We start from the raw sequence: 17,980 nt of genomic DNA on the forward strand, positions 1-17,980 counted from the left end.
CACACTGTGTTCAGAATACCGCTTACTGCAGCTGACGCTTTTTACTGTGCACTCATGTCCATAATCACACGCGATACCGCCATAATAGTTCTTGCTCTTCGACCTCTCTACCATCCTTCCTGTCCGGCTTACAGACCTGTAACACAGAAAACAAAACAAGAACAACTTCTCTGTCCAACATAGATTTGGTGGGCGGGAAGGGGGGGGGGGGGGGGGGGGTCACTATAGCGTCTGTCGAGGTGCGCTGCAAAAGCTCGAATGACCGACGTACAGTACCTAGTACACCTGTAGAACTCACCTGTATCACAGGTAAAGCACGTGCATCTCGCGCTACGTTACCCAATACACTCAATGCCCCATAGTCACCCCACGGGTGCCCCTCACTGTCAACACAGTGCAAACGTAACATTGATAAATTCAAAAATCATGCGGAAAGAAATGGCATTTTACCATTTAGTGGACTTGATTTTTTGGCACCAAAACCCACTTTAAAGATTTTGGGGGTAAGTTTTGGAAAGCTTGCAAGTCAACACCCTTCTTATTTAGTTTAAATATCCATCAGAGGTCTAGTAGCGATATTATGTGACGTGCAATTTCAAAATGACATGCTTACACGCTCTGAAAATGATAAATAGCGTACTGACATACAATGAACGCGTGTTCACCACACAAGACGAACGGAACTATAAAATTACCCCTTGCAGTCAATCTGTATCCAATAGTATCCAATAGGCCCTAGTGTGATGACGTTTTCAGCCCCGGCCTATCAGTATGGCCAAGGAACCTTGTAGACCCTAGTGTGAAGACGTTTTCAGTCCCGGCCTAACAGTATGGCCAAGGGACCTTGTAGACCCCAGTGTGATGACGTTTTCAGTCCCGGCCTACCAGTATGGCCAAGGGACCTTGTAGACCCCAGTGTGATGATATTTTTTATTTCCGGCCTACCAGTATGGCCAAGGGACCTTGTAGACCCCAGTGGATGATATTTTTTATTTCCGGCCTACCAGTATGACCAAAGGAAACTTGTAGACCCCAGTGGATGATATTTTTTATTTCCGGCCTACCAGTATGACCAAGGAAACTTGTAGACCCCAGTGTGTTGATATTTTTTATTTCCGGCCTACCATTGTTGCCGATATAACAAGACTTGGGTGGGTGTCATATGTAGAATGACAAAAACTTACGTTGAGTACCAATCGTGTGAAGTAATCATTCACTGTTAACCCAGAAACCCTTCACCTACCTTCATATCTACTTAGATAACAAACCATGCTCGTTTTGTGATGACAGAAAACCATATTTCACAAGTATTCGCATAGTTTGTGTTAGAGTACATTGGGCTCCATTGTTATAATGGCGTACTCTGGTAGTGCCAAGGCTCACTCGTTACCCCAACACATAAACTATTCTCTGAAAAATGGTGCTTTTAATGGCCGCTGGGGAGCAACTGTCTTGAGCTCCAGACGTATAGAGATATTAAACCATGGACCAATGTAAACCGCTGTCGTGGGCTCTATACCTAGCCTGAGATATACTTGTCATATATGTTGAAACTATGGTATACTTGAAGCAGAAGAGGGAAATTGCAAAGACCGGACCGGAACTCGAGCCCGGGTCCTCCTATGACGTATTCATGAAAGTGTCGGTGATAAATCTGATGTCTGAATAAATATATTTTCAAATATTTCAGGGAAATTCGACAAGATTCCAAATGAAATTTTTTTGGGGGTATTTATGTTTCTCTTTTAAACTGCTGTTAGGAAGTTAAATTGAGCACATATTTCATGTAGATTTTATACGGACCCCGAACTCTATAGTGGCGACGGTGTTGTTGACGCTGTGGTATACATGTCCTCTGTGTTGACACTGTGGTATACATGTCCCGTGTGTTGACACTGTGGTATACATGTCCCGTGTGTTGACACTGTGGTATACATGTCCCGTGTGTTGACACTGTGGTATACATGTCCTGTGTGTTGACGCTGTGGTATATCTGTCCTGTGTGTTGATACTGTGGTATACATGTCCCGTGTGTTGACACTGTGGTATACATGTCCCGTGTGTTGATACTGTGGTATATCTGTCCTGTGTGTTGATACTGTGGTATACATGTCCCGTGTGTTGACACTGTGGTATACCTGTCCTGTGTGTTGACACTGTGGTATACATGTCCTGTGTGTTGACACTGTGGTATACCTGTCCTGTGTGTTGACACTGTGGTATACATGTCCTGTGTGTTGACACTGTGGTATACATGTCCTGTGTGTTGACACTGTGGTATACCTGTCCTGTGTGTTGACACTGTGGTATACATGTCCTGTGTGTTGACACTGTGGTATACATGTCCTGTGTGTTGACACTGTGGTATACCTGTCCTGTGTGTTGACACTGTGGTATACATGTCCTGTGTGTTGACACTGTGGTATACATGTCCTGTGTGTTGACACTGTGGTATACCTGTCCTGTGTGTTGACACTGTGGTATACATGTCCCGTGTGTTGACACTGTGGTATACATGTCCTGTGTGTTGACACTGTGGTATACCTGTCCTGTGTGTTGACACTGTGGTATACATGTCCTGTGTGTTGACACTGTGGTATGCATGTCCTCTGTGTTGACGCTGTGGTATACATGTCCCGTGTGTTGACACTGTGGTATACATGTCCTGTGTGTTGACACTGTGGTATACATGTCCTGTGTGTTGACACTGTGGTATACATGTCCCGTGTGTTGACACTGTGGTATATATGTCCCGTGTGTTGACGCTGTGGTATATCTGTCCTGTGTGTTGATACTGTGGTATACATGTCCTGTGTGTTGACACTGTGGTATACATGTCCCGTGTGTTGACGCTGTGGTATACATGTCCCGTGTGTTGACGCTGTGGTATACATGTCCTGTGGTTTGATACTGTGGTATATCTGTCCTGTGTGTTGATACTGTGGTATACATGTCCCGTGTGTTGACACTGTGGTATACATGTCCCGTGTGTTGACACTGTCGTATACATGTCCTGTGTGTCGACACTGTGGTATACATGTCCTGTGTGTTGACAATGTGGTATACATGTCCCGTGTGTTGACACTGTGGTATACATGTCCCGTGTGTTGACGCTGTGGTATATCTGTCCTGTGTGTTGATACTGTGGTATACATGTCCTTTGTGTTGATACTGTGGTATACATGTCCTTTGTGTTGATACTGTGGTATACATGTCCCGTGTGTTGATGCTGTGGTATACATGTCCTGTGTGTTGACACTGTGGTATACTTGTCCCGTGTGTTGACGCTGTGGTATACTTGTCCTCTGTGTTGACGCTGTGGTATATCTGTCCCATGTTTTTTGACGCTGTGGTATAACTGTCCCGTGTGTTGACACTGTGGTATACATGTCCTGTGTGTTGACGCTGTGGTATAACTGTCCCGTGTGTTGACACTGTGGTATACATGTCCTGTGTGTTGACACTGTGGTATACATGTCCCGTGTGTTGACGCTGTGGTATATCTGTCCTGTGTGTTGATACTGTGGTATACATGTCCTGTGTGTTGATACTGTGGTATACATGTCCCGTGTGTTGACGCTGTGGTATATTTGTCCCGTGTGTTGACACTGTGGTATACATGTCCTCTGTGTTGACACTGTGGTATACATGCCCTCTGTGTTGGCACTGTGGTATACATGTCCCGTGTGTTGACGCTTTTGAGTGCATGTACATGTCCTCTGTATTGCTGCTCTAGGTTTGCGTAGGTTAGCGTTTACAACTGTTTCTAATTAATAAACATTAGCAGGTTCGACATCATCCAGAATGTCAAGCAAACATCAGTTGTCAGTGGTGCTGCACCAGCGTGACGTGTCGGGGTGGAACTGGAAAAGGAGTACCTGGGCGTGGCACCACACTATCGTGACGTGTCGGGGTGGAACTAAGGAAGGAGTACCTGGGCGTGGCACCGCACTATCGTGACGTGTCGGGGTGGAACTAAGGAAGGAGTACCTGGGCGTGGCACCGCACTAGCGTGACGTGTCGGGGTGGAACTAAAGAAGGAGTACCTCGACGTGGCACCGCACTATCGTGACGTGTCGGGGTGGAACTGGAGAAGGAGTACCTTGGCGTGGCACCGCACTATCGTGACGTGTCGGGGTGGAACTGGAGAAGGACAACCTGGGCGTGGCACCGCACTAGCGTGACGTGTCGGGGTGGAACTGGAGAAGGAGTACCTGGGCGTGGCACCGCACTATCGTGACGTGTCGGGGTGGAACTAAAGAAGGAGTACCTCGGCGTGGCACCGCACTGGCGTGACGTGTCGGGGTGGAACTAAAGGAGTACCTCGGCGTGGCACCGCACTAGCGTGACGTGTCGGGGTGGAACTAAAGAAGGAGTACCTCGGCGTGGCACCGCACTGGCGTGACGTGTCGGGGTGGAACTAAAGGAGTACCTCGGCGTGGCACCGCACTAGCGTGACGTGTCGGGGTGGAACTAAAGGAGTACCTCGGCGTGGCACCGCACTATCGTGACGTGTCGGGGTGGAACTAAAGAAGGAGTACCTGGGCGTGGCACCACACTAGCGTGACGTGTCGGGGTGGAACTAAAGAAGGAGTACCTCGACGTGGCACCGCACTATCGTGACGTGTCGGGGTGGAACTGGAGAAGGAGTACCTGGGCGTGGCACCGCACTATCGTGACGTGTCGGGGTGGAACTAAAGAAGGAGTACCTCGGCGTGGCACCGCACTGGCGTGACGTGTCGGGGTGGAACTAAAGGAGTCCCTCGGCGTGGCACCGCACTAGCGTGACGTGTCGGGGTGGAACTAAAGAAGGAGTACCTCGGCGTGGCACCGCACTGGCGTGACGTGTCGGGGTGGAACTAAAGGAGTACCTCGGCGTGGCACCGCACTAGCGTGACGTGTCGGGTGGAACTAAAGGAGTACCTCGGCGTGGCACCGCACTATCGTGACGTGTCGGGTTGGAACTAAAGAAGGAGTACCTGGGCGTGGCACCGCACTAGCGTGACGTGTCGGGGTGGAACTGGAGAAGGAGTACCTGGGCGTGGCACCGCACTAACGTGACGTGTCGGGGTGGAACTAAAGGAGTACCTCGGCGTGGCACCGCACTATCGTGACATGTCGGGGTGGAACTAAAGGAGTACCTCGGCGTGGCACCGCACTATCGTGACGTGTCGGGGTGGAACTAAAGGAGTACATCGGCGTGGCACCGCACTAGTGTGACGTGTCGGGTAGGAACTAAAGAAGGAGTACCTCGGCGTGGCACCACACCAGCGTGACGTGTCGGGGTGGAACTAAAGAAGGAGTACCTGGGCGTGGCACCACACTAGCGTGACGTGTCGGGGTGGAACTAGAGAAGGGGGACCTCGGCGCTGTGTAGTTTATCAACGTACATCTGTTCGCAGGTGTTAACTCCCCAGTGAAGAGCTGTGCATACCGACAGTTCGTTTTGCCTTCAGAGCAAACGAATGCCAATTAAATTAGATTACATAATTAAACTTTTATGTGGGAAAATAACAGGTTGGAACTCCTTCAAACATTTCTCAAATACAAGCTTCCGTTGTGTTTTAGCTAAATGGTACTGCCGACTCGTAGACAAGAGTGCGTCCAGTGAGTCCCCTTTTGATGTATTTCCTCATTATGATTCGCGATGAAGGTATTATGTCGTTATTTAGGTATATCATCAAACTTAACACCGTTTGGGGTGCATGGTGGAATCCTCTAATTGCAAGGATTGTTTTAGATGCCCAATTAAGAACTAATTAATGCATTTTCGCTGAACAAAATGCCTCCTCACGCTGTCGTGTTCCTAAAGCGATAAATTTGAATTTCTTCAACAATGAGACCTAAAATTTCCTCATTTCGTAATACGTAGTGATTTCCACAGACCATTAAAAGCTAGGACAATTTAAATGAAGAAATCTGCAGAGATTTTAACACCGAATGTATCAATTTTGTCAGGAACGAAACATTATCAGAATTAGCTCAACAAAATAGTCACATTTAATTTGCAGTCATTTGTAGCATCAACTCCGAGGCTTGATGACGGGGGCTAATTGATGGCACGTGGTGCTAGTGGCCGGGTGATGAGGCATACAGAGAGGTTATCAATGATTAACCAGCTGATTATTATTGAGAGTCCCACAAACCAATCCCCAAAGACGAGCTGGCCAGTTAAAGGAATTAGATCCATCGCTTATTACACATTATTGAAGGAAACGATAGCACTGATTACCTGAGGCACACAACCAATTGAATCAGTGGAATGGTTAGAACCGACTGAGTTATGACTACAAAACGGAGGACGATGTGTCGAAAGCCATTAAACTCGGAAAAATGCTATGTCAAACATCGAGGATGTGCAGATCAATGAATATCAAAACATTCTATATACTGAACAGGTCGTCGTCCCGGTAACGTTATATACACTGTACAGGTCGTCGTCCCGGTAACGTTATATACACTGTACAGGTCGTCGTCCCAGTAACGTTATATATACTGAACAGGTCGTCGTCCCGGTAACGTTATATACACTGTACAGGTCGTCGTCCCGGTAACGTTATATATACTGTACAGGTCGTCGTCCCGGTAACGTTATATATACTGTACAGGTCGTCGTCCCGGTAACGTTATTACTGTACAGGTCGTCGTCCCGGTAACGTTATACTGTACGGGTCGTCGTCCCGGTAACGTTGTATATACTGTACAGGTCGTTGTCCCGGTAACGTTATATATACTGTACAGGGCGTCATCCCGGTAATGTTATATATACTGTAGAGGTCGTCGTCCTGGTAACGTTATAAATACTGTACAGGTCGTCGTCCCGGTAACGTTATATATACTGTACAGGTCGTCGTCCCAGTAACGTTATATATACTGTCAGAGTCGTCTGTACACACGTATAGTTATATATACCGTCAGACAGTCTGGTACTGTATAACCCGGTAGACAGTCTTAGGTACTGTATAACAGGTCAGACGTCAGGTACTGTATAACACGGTCAACAGTCGTACTGATAACACGGTCAGACGTCTAGTACTATAACGGTCAGGTCGTCGTCCGTATAACACGGGCGATAGTCTAGTACTGTATCACGGTCGCGTCAGTACTGTATAAACGTCAGAGTAGTACTGATACACGGTCGACAGTCAGGTACGTTATACACGTGACAGTCTAGGTCGTCCGGTAGACGTTATACTGTACAGGTCCGTCGTACTGTTAAACGTAGTCTAGTACTGTATCAGGTCGTCGTCCGGTAACGTTAGGTACTGTACAGGTCGCAGTCGGTATGTATAAACTGTAGACATCAGGTCGTTCGCCGTAACGTCTGTAATAAACGTCAGCGTGTCGTACACGGTAACGTTCTATACTGTAACAGGTCGTCGTCCCAGTAACGTATAAACGTAGCAGTCTGTACGTCATACAGCAGATCTATATATAACCGGTCAGACAGTCTGGGTACGTATAACACGGTCAGACGTCTAGTTATTATATACAGGTCAGACAGTCTAGTACGTATAACACGGTCAGAAGTCAGTACGTAACACGACAGTCGGTACTGTATACACGTCAGACAGTTAGTACTGTATAACACGGTCAGACGTCTAGTACGTATACACCGGTCAGACGTTAGTACTGTATAACACGGTCGCTTATGTAACACGGTCAGAGTTATATATATACACGGTCAGACAGTCTGAGTACTGTATAACACGGTCAGCAGTCGGTACTGTATAACACGGTCAGACAGTCTAGGTACTGAATAACACGGTCAGTACCAAGTCTAGTACTGTAACACGGTCAGAGTTGGTACTGTTATAACTCACTGTACAGTCTAGGTACTGTATACACGGTCAACGTTATGTTACTGTATAACACGGTCAGGACAGTCTAGGGTACTGTATAACACGGTCAGACAGTCTAGGTACTGTATAACACGGTCAGACAGTCTAGGTACTGTATAACACGGTCATGCAGTCTAGGTACTGTATAACACCGTCAGACAGTCTGGGTACTGTATAACACGGTCAGACAGTCTGGGTACTGTATAACACGGTCAGACAGTCTAGGTACTGTATAACACGGTCATGCAGTCTAGGTACTGTATAACACCGTCAGACAGTCTAGGTACTGTATAACACCGTCAGACAGTCTAGGTACTGTATAACACGGTCAGATAGTCTAGGTACTGTATAACACGGTCAGACAGTCTGAGTACTGTATAACACGGTCAGACAGTCTGAGTACTGTATAACACGGTCAGACAGTCTAGGTACTGAATAACACGGTCAGTCTGTCTACGTACTGTATAACACGGTCAGACTAGTCTAGGTACTGTATAACACGGTCAGATAGTCTAGGTACTGTATAACACGGTCAGACAGTCTAGGTACTGTATAACACGGTCAGACAGTCTAGGTACTGTATAACACGGTCAGACAGTCTAGGTACTGTATAACACGGTCAGACAGTCTAGGTACTGTATAACACGGTCAGATAGTCTAGGTACTGTATAACACGGTCAGACAGTCAAGGTACTGTGTAACACGGTCAGACAGTCAAGGTACTGTATAACACGGTCAGACAGTCTAGGTACTGTATAACACGGTCAGACAGTCTAGGTACTGTATAACACGGTCAGACAGTCTAGGTACTGTATAACACGGTCAGACAGTCTGAGTACTGTATAACACGGTCAGACAGTCTAGGTACTATATAACACGGTCAGACAGTCTAGGTACTGAATAACACGGTCAGTCTGTCTACGTACTGTATAACACGGTCAGATAGTCTAGGTACTGTATAACACGGTCAGACAGTCTAGGTACTGTATAACACGGTCAGACAGTCTAGGTACTGTATAACACGGTCAGACAGTTTAGGTACTGTATAACACGGTCAGACAGTCTAGGTACTGTATAACACGGTCAGATAGTCTAGGTACTGTATAACACGGTCAGACAGTCTAGGTACTGTATAACACGGTCAGACAGTCAAGGTACTGTATAACACGGTCAGACAGTCTAGGTACTGTATAACACGGTCAGAGAGTCTAGGTACTATATAACACGGTCAGAGAGTCTAGGTACTGTATAACACGGTCAGACAGTCTGAGTACTATATAACACGGTCAGAGAGTCTAGGTACTATATAACACGGTCAGAGAGTCTAGGTACTGTATAACACGGTCAGACAGTCTGAGTACTGTATAACACGGTCAGACAGTCTAGGTACTGTATAACACGGTCAGACAGTCTAGGTACTATATAACACGGTCAGAGAGTCTAGGTACTGTATAACACGGTCAGATAGTCTCGGTAGTGTATAACACGATCAGGCAGTCCTTGTGTTGTAATATCAGTTGTTTAATCTATTAACGTGGTTGTGTATGACGTACGTTATTACCATTCACGTCAGAAACATCACATTCTATTGGATTAAATAAGTTTGACGCTTGTTTAGAAATTGTCTATTTAGAGAAGGTAGCAATAAAATGTTAAACGTTCTTAGATGATAAAGACAATGATATGGCACGCGGTACTTATCATCCTGTCCCGGAATCTTTACGCAGATCATTTTTTGTTACTTGCATCCCAACAACACAACAGCCGTGAGAACTGTCTGCTGTTTTATAGGCAGTGGATCAAACTCGGCGGCCCCTGTGTTTTACTGACAAACAACAATAAATACAATGATTCCCAATATCATTCATGGCTTGGTAATAATACATTATTCAATACATTTCAATTCATTAGTCTAAGCAGAGCGTAGAGTTTAGCTTCTTTTTTAATGAAACAAACTTTACAGCGTATCTCAGCTCCTTCTCGTGAAGGACTGTTCTGTCAACAATAAGTATTCCATATGTATTAAACAATTTTGGTCACATATCTTACCTGTTTTACCATGTAACACGGCTATGTCATAAATTGCACCGGTAATTCATGACGTCATAATAACTATATGACGTCGGACGATTGTCTCTGTAAAGAAAACATACCGCCGGAGTCGAAATTTTACCTAATGTAGATATCAATTTGTGTATTACTGATATCCTCATAAATATTAGTTACGTGAAAAACATAATCTTATAATCGTGGCTGTCATATTGGATTTATAATTCAATATTTGCAATACACCGTATTTATTGGAGCATATCGAACTTTTGACCTCGTTTAATAATTTCCATATGGAATGGCCACTCTTGCAAAACCTGTATAACTGCACAAATGTATTTTCTTATCTGCCCCCAGTCAAAAACAAATAATCTTTACTACCGAAACGGCCACCTGAATCTTAAATGTCTGAAATCTCTTATCAGCCAAAAATGTATCGATATAATTATGATCATAGAGTTTTGATAAACAAATCACACGTATACGAGATGCTACAGCCAATCTAGACCGACTACCCAATCTGATTGTCCGGCCATCTCTCTAAATGAATAGGAGAAAGTAAATAGGGCGACACTCTAAGAATTACTAGGAGGACATGTAAGGATCTGAGCGATATTCTATAGCACTACTCGAATGACGTATTAACAACACATGTTAATTACACCATAGAAGGCTATATAACGTTACACGTGTAATCCGTATTACAGAGGTATGACATCACTCACCTAACTGTGTGTGCTAATAAACAAAAATACATTATCAAATTTGATCTGGGAACATGTACAGGACCAAACACTATACCGCGTGGTATATAGAGAAGAAAAAGACCTACAGATTCGCTGTATTACGTAAGGAGGATAGCTGTGGATACATTGTACGATTGTGAGTCGTAAATTATTTAAGTTTTGTAACATTTGTTTTCCTCGTATTCATTACGTTATATGCACGTGTTGAAGAAACGGAGGTTATAGTAAACAGTTTCAGTAACAGTTGTTTTACTAATGACAACATGTTGGAAAGATTCCAGTAAACTCTAACAGTATACCTGGTCTAAAAACACTATACCTGGTCTACACACACTATACCTGGTCTACACACAATATACCTGGTCTACACACACTATACCTGGTCTATACACAATATACTTGGTCTACACACAATATACCTGGTCTACACACACTATACCTGGTCTATACACAATATACTTGGTCTACACACACTATACCTGGTCTATACACACTATACCTGGTCTACACACACTATACCTGGTCTACACACACTATACCTGGTCTATACACACTATACCTGGTCTACACACACTATACCTGGTCTATACACACTATACCTGGTCTACACACACTATACCTGGTCTACACACACTATACCTGGTCTACACACACTATACCTGGTCTACACACACTATACCTGGTCTATACACACTATACCTGGTCTATACACACTATACCTGGTCTATACACACTATACCTGGTCTACACACACTATACCTGGTCTATACACACTATACCTGGTCTACACACAGTATACCTGGTCTACACACACTATACCTGGTCTACACACACTATACCTGGTCTACACACAATATACTTGGTCGACACACAGTATATATACCTCTCCTTTATACAGTAGGCCAATACCTAGCCTGCACACAATATACTCAGTATAGGTAGGTAAGTGTGATTACATGATTTATATAAAGAATACTAATAATTCTACTATGCAATTTCTTAAAGGGACATTATTTGATTTTCATCTGATAACCGAAAAGTAGGTTAAAAGTTACAAAAGTTAAATTAAAAACAAACACGAGCAAATTCTTTGTTTCAAATACATAAAATGTACTAACTCATATCAATGTGATTGCCCATGCGCGCTGCGGGAAATGAGGAACTAGTAGATTACAGACGAGTTCAAATCGATATAGGGATAATAGGGGCAAGTGTAAATGGAACATTTTGAAATGATGTACAAGATTGTATAAATTGCCATATCATTCGTGAGTGTACGTCGTAGAGATACCGATGATGCTTGGACGGGTTCGAATCCCGCGTGGCTAAGTATGATTCCCCTCAGAGTATTTGTTTTGATGTACTCGTTCACACATACAATGTTTTGATGTACTCGTGTTCACACATACAATGTTTTGATGTACTCGTTCACACATACAATGTTTTGATGTACTCGTTCACACATACAATGTTTTGATGTACTCGTTCACACATACAATGTTTTGATGTACTCGTGTTCACACATACAATGTTTTGATGTACTCGTTCACACATACAATGTTTTGATGTACTCGTTCACACATACAATGTTTTGATATACTCGTTCACACATACAATGTTTTGATGTACTCGTGTTCACACATACAATGTTTTGATGTACTCGTGTTCACACATACAATGTTTTGATGTACTCGTTCACACATACAATGTTTTGATGTACTCGTGTTCACACATACAATGTTTTGATGTACTCGTGTTCACACATACAATGTTTTGATGTACTCGTTCACACATACAATGTTTTGTTGTACTCGTTCACACATACAATGTTTTGATGTACTCGTGTTCACACATACCATGTTTTGATGTACTCGTGTTCACACATACAATGTTTTGATGTACTCGTGTTCACACATACAATGTTTTGATGTACTCGTGTTCACACCTACAATGTTTTGATGTACTCGTTCACACATACAATGTTTTGATGTACTCGTTCACACATACAATGTTTTGATGTACTCGTGTTCACACATACAATGTTTTGATGTACTCGTTCACACATACAATGTTTTGATGTACTCGTTCACACATACAATGTTTTGATGTACTCGTTCACACATACAATGTTTTGATGTACTCGTGTTCACACATACAATGTTTTGATGTACTCGTGTTCACACATACAATGTTTTGAGGTACTCGTTCACACATACAATGTTTTGATGTACTCGTTCACACATACAATGTTTTGATGTACTCGTTCACACATACAATGTTTTGATGTACTCGTTCACACATACAATGTTTTGATGTACTCGTTCACACATACAATTGTTATTCGAGGCTGTACACTGTAGTAATTTTCATAAAATTCACGAAAAGAACTACAGTGGAATTTGTGTAGTGTCTTATTTCTATAAAATCTAATGATAACTTAATGAGATATTTAAATAGTGTTCTGTTTTGGAGTTCGGAAGCTAAAATCGCGACAGCTGACGAGGTTCCGAAAAAAACACATGATTACTCGGAGAAGAAGAAATATATATATATATATAATACGGTTATGGTGCTTTAATTTTCGAGTGTTAAAATTGATAAGGATTAGTCTTGTGATCACAGAATGGAATAGACATCTAACTGACGTTTTGAATTTAATAAGTTATTTCTGTTAGGTTCTATTGTCCTTAAGACATTTTGCATTGTTTGTTTGCACTATGCATCACTTGCTTATTTTATGTCGATTGAATCATGATTATATTTGAAGATCAGACAGATTAGAGGCGATATATATGCGACCTTAATGGAATAGCATCACTGTTCAGACTACAACGAAAACAAAATCATCTCCGAGGCTTGCTGCTGGTATGTGGTCGGGACGCTGTGATGTGATGCGACATGGATGGATCTAAATGCCGTGATGTGATGTGTACTTTGGGCCGAATGAGTTCGCTTATGTCAACACCATTAGATCGGCCATGGTGGTGGAGTCCGGTATGTGATTTGATAGAACCCGGATGTATCTGACACGACACCTCTTGTACGCTGGAACGGTCTTGGTGCCAAGTCGAATGGTGAGCCACATAGCTGTTCCTCGGTAAAGCTGGTGGCAGATTGACGAGGTAACAATAGATAGCCGACAGGTAGCTACTCTGACAGTGTGTGTACCTCTCTGCCGCACTGCTACTCAACATCAGTCCAATTAGTGATCCAAATTACTCTCCAGATCATCATACGATTCGACATTTATAAGTGCTAGTATAAATAAGTATCGTTCTCATTTTGCTGTCACAGTTACGGTGTTGTACATTATATCACAGAGTTTTCTGTCAAGGCTATAAAGTCAAGGTCACGTTGTTGAAGTCTTGTAAACGATGAAGTCTTGGTAACGTTGAAGTCTAAATAACCATGAGCTTGAAGTAATGTCGAAGTCTTGGTAACGTTGAAGTCTTGGTTACAATGAAATCTTGGCTACGTTGTAGTCTTGGTAACGTTGACATCTTGGTTACGTTGTAGTCTTGGTAACGTTGACATCTTGGTTACGTTGTAGTCTTGGTAACGTTGACATCTTGGTTACGTTGACATCTTGGTTACGTTAAAGTGTTAGTTACGTTGTATTCTTGGTTACATTGACGTCTTGGTAACGTTGAAGTCTTGGTAACGTTGAAGTCTTGGTAACGTTGAAGTCTTGGTAACGTTGAAGTCTTGGTAACGTTGAAGTCTTGTTTACATTGAAGTCTTGGTTACATTGAAGTCTTGGTTACATTGAAGTCTTGGTTACGCTGAAGCCGTGATTACGTTGAGGTCTTGGTAATGTCAAAGTCATGGTAATTGAAGCCTTTGTGTTGAAGTCTTGTTTACATTGAAGTCTTGGTTATGTTGAAGACTTCGTAATGACGAAGCACTGGTTAGGATTTACGACTTGGTTCAAGTCTTTGTTACGTTGAAGTTTTAGAAATGACGGATGAAGCTTTGGTAACGTTGAAGTCTTTGTGTTGAAGTCTTGATTACGTTGAAGTCTTGATTACGTTGAAGTCTTGGTAACGTTGAAGTCTTGGTAATGTTGAAGTCTTTGGGTTGAAGTCTTGATTACGTTGAAGTCTTGATTACGTTGAAGTCTTGGTAACGTTGAAGTCTTGGTAATGTTGAAGTCTTTGGGTTGAAGTCTTGGTAACGTTGAAGTTTTAGAAATGACGGAGGAAGCTTTGGTAACGTTGAAGTCTTGATTACGTTGAAGTCTTGGTAACGTTGAAGTCTTTGTGTTGATGTCTTGGTAACGTTGAAGTCTTTGTGTTGAAGTCTTGGTTACGTTGAAGTCTTGGTAACGTCGAAGTCTGTTGAGAGAAAAATGCTGTTCGAACACTATAGGTTTAGTGGTAGAGGAAACCGTTTGTTTTGTCTCTGTTATAGAAGTGAGATAGCCGTACTATTATGTGCACACTATTTGTGAATAGTTGTCTTTAATTTTTAGAAAGTAGACTTATGATCGCTATCATCGATTTTTTTTGTCAAACATTATCATATTTTTGTTAGCTACAGCTCATAGAAACACAAGCTAAAGCATTAGTTCGTTTGGTTTGTAATGACAGATTTATCTTTTAAGAAAGGTGAAAGACGATACAATATATCTCTGTGAATTGTACTGGAGTGTATTTCATGAAAAGTATGACTAAGACGCAGATAAGATTTACTGAGAATGAAATCACGAGAATGATTAAATTTTTCGCACACGTGTCAGTTAAATTTTATAACAATTGACATATAAATGGAAATAAATTGTAAACCTCTCTTCTTTTTTGTATTTTAATGGGAGGAATGTTATACATTGGGTTGTTGAGGGAAAACAGAGAATACTGACACAACGAACTCAAAAAACATTAAAAATAAGGTATAATATGTATATAAAAAATTGTATTTGCATGGAGACCCCCGAAAAAGAACAGAGAATAAGCATAGGTGTTCCAATGAAACTTTTATCTTTTTCCACGACAATACCCACCATACAAATCTAGGTCAAATCGACGATACCCACCATACAAATCAAGGTCAAATCGACGATACCTACCATATACGAATCTAGGTCAAATCGACGACACCCACCAAACAAATCTAGGTCAAATCGGCTATACCAATCATATACAAATCTAGGTCAAATAGACGATACCCACCATATACAAATCTAGGTCAAATCGACGATTACCACCATAAGAATCTAGGTGAAATCGGCTATACCCACCATACAAATCAAGGTGGTAAAATCCGGGTTTAATTCGCATTCTCAAAATGTTGTTGTTGTTGTTGTTGTTGTTGTTGTTGTTTGTTGTTGTTGTGTTGTTGTTGTTCAGATTACGTTTAAGATAATTTATTGACCATGTTGATCAGATATATTCCCCGAAATTAAATTCAAGGACACCAAACACTCTTAACATCAGCCGCTTACCTTGATGTTTACCTCTAACGTAACCGACAGGGACCACTTCATAGTTACCATGAATTCATAGTTACCAAAACTTCGTTATCAAGATTTCTACGTTACCAAGACTTCAACGTTACCAAGACTTCAACGATACCAAGACTTCAACGTAACCAAGACTTCAACGTAACCAAGACTTCAACGTTACCAAGACTTCAACGTAACCATGACTTCAACGTTACCAAGACTTCAACGTTACCAAGTCTTCAACGATACCAAGACTTCAACATTACCAAGACTTCAACGTTACCAAGTCTTCAACGTTACCAAGTCTTCAACGATACCAAGACTTCAACATTACCAAGACTTCATAGTTACCAAGACTTCATAGTTACCAAGACTTCATAGTTACCAAGACTTCATAGTTACCAAGACTTCAACATTACCAAGTGTTCAACGTTACCAAGACTTCAACATTACCAAGACTTCAACATTACCAAGACTTCAACATTACCAAGACTTCAACATTACCAAGAATTCAACATTACCAAGACTTCATAGTTACCAAGACTTCATAGTTACCAAGACTTCAGAGTTACCAAGACTTCATAGTTACCAAGACTTCAACATTACGAAGATTTCTGAAGCCCCTGAACTTCTCCTTGTAACCCCTTTGTATTCCCCTTTAGATATCGGCCTTGTCTGTACTTGTGGTCATTACAATGGACGTAAGACGACTGTCCTCGTTCAGAATAGAACGAATAACTTCATAAAATAAATGACTATGCGAAATCTAGTATTTTAGACGAAATATAACTCGAGTAACATCTTTTGTCTTTTTCTAAATTAATTGATTTACTTTTCCCGGAAGGCCTTTTTCTTACCGTGGGATTTAAAGTAACCAGGAGTCAGGTTGGGTGTAATAAGGATACAGATAGCTAGAACAGATTCCTTTATCTGTTATTGTCGGTCTACACTAGGTAAACGAGCAATAATAACGAACGGGGTTCACGTTAAGTAATAAACCCGAGGAGGCTATCCTAGCTCTGCTACCTGATATTAACACCTGGTCAGGTCCCATTACTGTCGCTATACCAGGATGTACAACAACATTCCCACGCTCATACACTAAATCATCTCACACTTTACACATATTTACATATTTTTAATACTCAAATGTATTCCATTTAGGCCGATGTCGTTTTTATTTGGTTAAAACATTTATATATCTATTCATGAAGTGACACTTTCATATAATTTTGCTTTCCTTATTATGAGAACATTTCAAAGGAAACACACCAGGATAAACACACAGTTGATATTGTGTCGGTATATTATGTCAGGACCTTCATACGGGTAAAATGCTGCATATAATACATTAATTCATTCAGGCCAACAGTCCCACAACATGACCAACAGTCCCAATTCAAGACTAATAGCCCCACTACAAGATCTATAGTCCCACTACAAGACCAATAGTCCCACTTCATGAACAATAGTCCCACTTCAAGAACAATAGTCCCACTTCAAGACCAATAGTCCCACTACCAGACCAATAGTCCCACTACCAGGCGTATAGTCCCACTACCAGACCAATAGTCCCACTATCAGACCAATATTCCTACTACAAGACCAATAGTCCCACTACAAGGCCAATAGTCCCACTACCAGACCAATAGTCCCACTACCAGGCGTATAGTCCCACTACCAGACCAATAGTCCCACTATCAGACCAATATTCCTACTACAAGACCAATAGTCCCACTACAAGGCCAATAGTCCTACTACCAGACCAATAGTCCCACTACCAGACCAATAGTCCCACTACCAGACCAATAGTCCCACTACAAGGTCAATAGTTCCACTACAAGGCCAATAGTCCCACTACAAGGCCAATAGTCCCACTTCAAGACTAATAGTCCCACTACATG

Source organism: Pecten maximus, chromosome 3 (assembly GCF_902652985.1).
Source record: "Pecten maximus chromosome 3, xPecMax1.1, whole genome shotgun sequence".
Classification (NCBI taxonomy): domain Eukaryota; kingdom Metazoa; phylum Mollusca; class Bivalvia; order Pectinida; family Pectinidae; genus Pecten; species Pecten maximus.